We start from the raw sequence: 7,265 nt of genomic DNA, 5'->3' as shown, positions 1-7,265 counted from the left end.
GTTAAGACTACATGCTCCCGATGCAAGGCCCAGGTTCGATCCCTGGTCAGGTAACTAGATCCCGCACGCCGCAACTAAGAGCCCGCATGCCACAGCAAAGATCCCGTGTGCTGCAACTAAGACCCAGTGCAGCCAAATAAATAAATAAATATATATATATATATATATATATATATATATGTATATATAACAGACACGCAGGTTGGCTTAAATGCAAACAATTCTTATAAATTTTAGGTAGAAAAACAATCCTTTTTGTATATACCATTGTCTATAAAGACCTTAAAATTTTAAATTTTGTGAATTCTTATTGGGAACCCTCTGTAAACAAAGTAGGTGACTAGCTGCTATAGGATATACTAAGAAATATTCTTTTTATTCTTTCTAAATAATAATAATAAAGAAAACAAATAATGTCAACAGTAGAAAAAGTCTCTCCACATGACTCAGAATGTGAGAAAACTGCCTCTGCATAAAAGAAGATCAAGTTTTCTCTCAAAAAAAATTAAAAATAGAGAAAATTAAGATACCAATTCCATAAGGTAAAGTTTAAAAGAACAGTGAATTTTTCCTCAGAAAAACCCTTCCCCTTTTTCACATACCACAGAATACGCTATAGGCAAGCCTCACCAAAATATATGTCAGAAAACTGGAAAAATAAAAGGAAAATTAGGATAGTGGGAATAACTGAAGTGTTAGAAGTCTTAATTCTCAGGCAACTTCCTCACAGATCTTGCTATGTGTCCTTGATAAATGTTTAGTTCTTCTTAGTTCATTTTATTATAAGACCAGGGATTTTCTCAAACCTCAGGTAGTACCTTTAGATGAAATCATCATAATGGCACCAGACCTGAATTATTCCCCCTCTTTATACCACTGATTTGCAGGGCACTTGTACAGTAAATAGTGAATCAGGTGAGTCTCCACTGGCAAAGGTTGTTAAGTCTCTGTTTCCATCATATCACCTCCAACTAGTACTCAAAATGGAGCTATTACACTCAGACTCCTGTCTCTTGTTCCCTCCTCACAACCTCTTTCTACCCTCTACCTCTTCTCCACTTCACATTTCTTCTTTAATCTCTCCCTCTCACTCTCTACTTCTTCCCTTCCTCAAACTTCATTTCTGGGTTTTCCCTCTCCCTCTCCTACCACTCTCCTGCCTCTTTCCCCATCCACATAAAAGAACTAAGGTGAAGAAGGATTACGTTTCTTGTTCTTCCTCTGCTTCCCTACTTGAAGAACTACAAATTCTACCTCTAGGTAATAGAAGTCTAGTAACAAAGACATCTAACAAAATGCCAGCTAACATTTTTTTTTTTTTAAACATCTTTATTGGGGTATAATTGCTTTACAATGGTGTGTTAGTTTCTGCTTTATAACAAAGTGAATCAGCTATACATATACATATGATCCCATATGTCTTCCCTCTTGCGTCTCCCTCCCTCCCACTCTCCCCATCCCACCCTTCCAGGCTGTCACAAAGCACCGAGCTAATATCCCTGTGCCTTGCGGCTGCTTCCCCCCAGCTATCTACCTTACTACGTTTGTTAGTGTGTATATGTCCATGACTCTCTCTCGCCCTGTCAAAACTCACCCTTCCCCCTCCCCATATCCTCAAGTCCGTTCTCCAGTAGGTCTGCGTCTTTATTCCTATCTTACCCCTAGGTTCTTCATGACATTTTTTCCCCTTAAATTCCATATATATGTGTTAGCATACGGTATTTGTCTTTTTCTTTCTGACTTACTTCACTCTGTATGACAGACTCTAGTTCTATCCATCTCATTACAAATAGCTCAATTTCATTTCTTTTTAAGGCTGAGTAATATTCCATTGTGTATATGTGCCACATCTTCTTTATCCATTCATCCGATGATGGGCGCTTAGGTTGTTTCCATGTCCTGGCTATTGTAAATAGAGCTGCAATGAACATTTTGGTACATGACTCTTTTTGAATTTTGGTTTTCTCAGGGTATATGCCAAGTAGTGGGATTGCTGGGTCATATGGTAATTCTATTTGTAGTTTTTTAAGGAACCTCCATACTGTTCTCCACAGTGGCTGAACCAATTCACATTCCCACCAGCAGTGCAAGAGTGTCCCCTTTTCTCCACACCCTCTCCAGCATTTATTGTTTCTAGATTTTTTGATGATGGCCATTCTGACTGGTGTGAGATGATATCTCATTGTAGTTTTGATTTGCATTTCTCTAATGATTAATGATGTTGAGCATTCTTTCATGTGTTTGTTGGCATTCTGTATATCTTCTTTGGAGAAATGTCTATTTAGGTCTTCTGCCCATTTTTGGATGGGGTTGTTTGTTTTTTTGTTATTGAGCTGCATGAGCTGCTTGTAAATTTTGGAGATTAATCCTTTGTCAGTTGCTTCATTTGCAAATGTTTTCTCCCATTCTGAGGGTTGTCTTTTGGTCTTGGTTATGGTTTCCTTTGCTGTGCAAAAGCTTTGAAGTTTCATTAGGTCCCATTTGTTTATTTTTGTTTTTATTTCCATTACTCTAGGAGGTGGGTCAGAAAGGATCTTGCTGTGATTTATGTCATAGAGTGTTCTTCCTATGTTTTCTTCTAAGAGTTTGATAGTTTCTGGCCTTACATTTAGGTCTTTAATCCATTTTGAGCTTATTTTTGTGTATGGTGTCAGGGAGTGATCAAATCTCATACTTTTACATGTACCTGTCCAGTTTTCCCAGCACCATTTATTGAAGAGGCCAGCTAACATTTTAAGTATACTTCAGACTAAACAATTTGTAAGTTTATCAGAATTTCATGAATAATTTTCTCTTTGCATTTGAGTGGTAGTCCATTTGGGTATATTTATTTTGATTTTAAATGGTAAGCTAAATGTATGTTTTCATTTTCTACATTTATTATACTCCCTTTAAAATATTTTGTCTAATGACCATCATGTAACTTCAGCATCCACTCACATAGTGCTTCCTTCCCCAATCTTTACCAAAATTTATCCCTCTCTCCCAAATAGTGGGTATTTGGTGAACATTCCCTCTCCTAGTCTGAGCCTCTGAACTGATCAATGGGGGTCTCTGTGCCAAAGAGTAAACAGTATAATGTTCGTTCCTTGGGAGCAGCTACATCCAAATATCATATTGGGAAAAGTTCAAGTGTACACAGTACTCGAACCTTTGAACTCTGAAAAATGTGGCTTAGAATCCCAATAAATCTGGCTTTTGGAATGGACATTCCAATTTCCAGTCAGAATGAAGATATTACAAGAAAAGCCTGGAAGGAGAGGATGAGATTTGTCTATCTGATGAATACATCGACTAAGAAATGGAAGAAGATGCCAGAAATGGTTGGCTAAAAAGTAATACGTCAAGGGCTTCCCTGGTGGCGCAGCGGTTGAGAGTCCACCTGCCGATGCAGGGGACGCGGGCTCGTGCCCTGGCCCGGGGAGATCCCACATGCCGTGGAAAGGCTGGGCCCGTGAGCCATGGCTGCTGAGCCTGCGCGTCCGGAGCCTGTGCTCAGCAACGGCAGAGGCCACAACAGTGAGAGGCCCGCGTACCGCAAAAAAAAAAAAAAGTAATGTGTCAAGCATTTAGATTGTACAAGCAAGTCTTTACAGACAATCTAAATTTCAAAAAAGTATGTTCAAAATTATGCTTAAAGCATAATAAATCCCCCAAATACCACCTTAAAACAGTCATATAAATTAGGATGGCGCCCACAGGTCTAGGACTAAGGCAAAACCTATTGGCCAATATTTGCTGGTGCACCAAACTGCTGAACAGACATAGCACATAAGTACATAAGAACCAGAACAGCTAGGTCAAATGGCTCTCACTCAACACAGTTTTCCTAAGTCTTCTTCTGTAGTGTCATGGGCTAATGAATTCATAATCAATGAAAAAACTTACTACAAGCCTGCTATATGCTAAGCTTTGTGCTAGGGAATTTAGGGCACCCCTCTGCCCTACATGATGAACAAAATATCAAAATTCTAAAGACAGGATTAGTATTGCCTCAGGCTCCAATGTGGCCGGCATAGTACTGTTACTGATTCTGACTTTGTTTAAAATTTTGACATTTTGTTCATCGTGGATTTTTCTCATTAATATTTTTTTAAATTGCATTAAAAGGTTATTTAATCTTGATTACTGACTTTTTTGGTGCCCCTTTAAATTTTGCACCTTAGGCAACTTCCTCACTCTCCTCATCCTAGTTCTGGCCCCATTCAGAGTTTACAACCACACAAAGGGTTGGAAATTTTTTTCTGAAAAGGGCCAGATAGTAAATATTTTAGGCTCTGTGGGCCATGTGTTTTCTGTTGCAGCTACTCAACTCTGCAATTCTACAGCTAAAATATCACAGACAATAGTTCTTAAAACAATGTTTGTGACTGTATTCCAATACAACTTTATTTACAAAAGCAGGCTGCAGATCGTATTTGTCCCACAGGCTGTAGCTTGCTAACCCCTAATCTATACTAAATCCTCATTCAGTTGTCAATTCTAGAGAGTGATAAGTTGTTTCTAAATATTTAAAACTTACCCTTTGAGTCAGTGACTCTAATCTAACCAGTTTTGATCAAAATTTTTCTAAAATGAACTGAATACATCACTGCCTCCCTTTAAAAAAAAATTGATTTTTTATACATAAAAAAATTTAAAGAACATTAAAATCACCCACAATCATACTATCTAACATTAGCCACTTTTACAATTTTGATGAATTGCCTTCAAGTCTTTTATATTTAAACATTTAATATTTTAATAAAGAGTATTGGGCAGGATAGGCCTGATTATGCTGTGGTAACAAATTAACCCCCAAATCCCGGTAGCCTAACTCAACAAAAGCTTATTTCTCACTCAAGCTACCTGTCCGTCATGGGTCAGCAAGGACCTTTGTCCATCAAGGACCCAGGCTGATCAGGAAACTCCACCATCCTGTATTTGCATCTGGAACATATGACCTCTTCAGTCACCTTGGGAAAAAAGCAACAGCTGGAATCTTTTACACCACATCTTCTATACTTCAGCCCAGAATTGGCACATAACTTTTACCCACAGCCCACTGTCTGGAACAAGTTACACAGCTATAGCGAGAAGGATGGAAATGTCAAGGATATAAAATGGAATGTTTGGTGACCACCACTCTCCTTGTCACATTAAAAATCACACACTGTATATAAGTTTATTCCTCTCTTTGCCCTTAAAATTATAAGCATTTTTCCACATCATTAAATCTCTTCATAAACATATAGATATGACCCTCTGTTACTTAGTCATTGTTTCACTATTATCAATAATGCTGTGTGCCAGGCACTTTCCTGAGTACTGAATACTTTATATGCAATTTTCTCATTCAATTCTTTCAACTAGTGTATGAGGAAGATACAATAGTATAATCACTTTATGATTCTGAAAATGGAGGCCTAGTGAGTTTAAGTAAATTTCCAAGGCCACTCAGTAAGTGGCAGATCCGGGACTCATACACAGAACTGTCAGACGCTCAAGCCCATGCTCTTAACTAATGAGTGTGAACTAAAGTACTGCGGTCCAAGTATGAAACACAACACTGCTGCACTGGGTTATTGACCAGAAACTGCATCATCACAGGAGTGGAAAAAGATGCATAAGACCATGAGGACCTGTTGTTACCAGTAACTTGTAGACAATAGAAACAATGACAGACGAAAATTGGAACCCAACAGAAGACTAATCAAATTTTCCAATTCTTTCTCTTTCTTTCTCTGAGAGGTATTTGGAAAGATGACTGGCCTCTTTGAACTCATTAAGGTCCCTAGATCCTTAGATCATTTTGGAGGGAGGGGGAACCCTACAGATACAACGGACTCCTGCTACTGTGGAAATTTGGAGCTTAGGAAGGTTTCAACTGCAAAAAATAGAAGAGGAGTAAATGTAAGAATATTCTGAAAATTTAACTATATCTAATCTATCCTTACTTAGTATGTGTTCTCTAATTAAAGCAAGAATTGACACGTACAGGTTTCTGTTGTACAGGGTGTGTAGTATTTTTCATATATTCATATCTTGTCATAGTAATTCTACAAATTATAGTACTTACTATGTATTGTCCATATCTTAAAATTCTTAATGAACTAAATAAGTTATATTTTAAAAGCACTATCAATATAGTAATTAAATATTATCACCACAGCTATATTTTAAGACGGCAATCTAAACCACATATCAAATAGATAAAGAAGATGTGGTGAAGATGTGGTGTGTATATATATAAATAATGCCATTTGCAGCAACATGGATGGACCTAGAGATTGTCATACTGAGTGAAGTAAGTCAGACAAAGACAAATATCATATGATATTGCTTACATGTGGAATTTTAAAAAATGGTACAAATGAATTTATTTACCAAACAGAAACAGAGTCACAGATGTAGAAAACAAACTTATGGTTAACAGGGGAGATAGGAGGGGGAGGGATAAGTTGGGAGGTTGGGATTGACATATACACACTACTGGATATAAAATATTCAATAGATAACTAATAAGAACCTACTGTATAGCACAGGGAACTCTACTCAATATTCTGTAATGACCTATATGAGAAAATAATCTAAAAAAGAGTGGATATATGTATATGTATAACTGATTCACTTTGGTGTACAGCAGAAACTAACACAGCATTGTAAATCAACTATACTCCAATAAAAGTTAAAACACACACACACACACACACACACACACACAAACTTAAGCATGCCTAGTCTGTTCAGGTTGCTATAACAAAAATACCATAGACTGGTGGCCAAAACAACATTCATTTATCACAGTTCTGAAGGCTGGAAGTCCAAGATCAAGGCACTAGCAGATTCAACATCGGGTGGGGACCCGCTTCCTCGTTCATAAACAGCCATCTTCTCACATATCCTCACTTGGTGAAAAGAGGGAGAGAAAGCTCTCTGGGGTACCTATATAAGGGAACTGAACCCATTCATGAGGGCTCCATTCTCATGACCTAATTACTTTCTGAAGGCCCCACCTCCTAATGCCATCACACTGGAGGTTATGATTTCATCATATGAATATTGCGGAGACACGAACATTTGGTCCTTAACACATGTCAAGTTTTGTTTTAGTAATAAGTCCATTCTCAGTTACTGTGGAGCAGAAAGAGAAATTTCTAATGGTCAAGTTTTATTTATTTAGAAGTTGTATTTTTGTTTCCTATGGCTGCCAAAACAAATTACCACAAACTTGGATGACTTAAAACAGCAGAGACTTATTGTCCCACAGCTCTGGAGGTTAGGTG

Source organism: Neophocaena asiaeorientalis, unplaced genomic scaffold, assembly GCF_003031525.2.
Source record: "Neophocaena asiaeorientalis asiaeorientalis breed wild unplaced genomic scaffold, Neophocaena_asiaeorientalis_V1.1 scaffold192, whole genome shotgun sequence".
NCBI lineage: Eukaryota > Metazoa > Chordata > Mammalia > Artiodactyla > Phocoenidae > Neophocaena > Neophocaena asiaeorientalis.
This window is presented reverse-complemented; position numbering follows the sequence as displayed.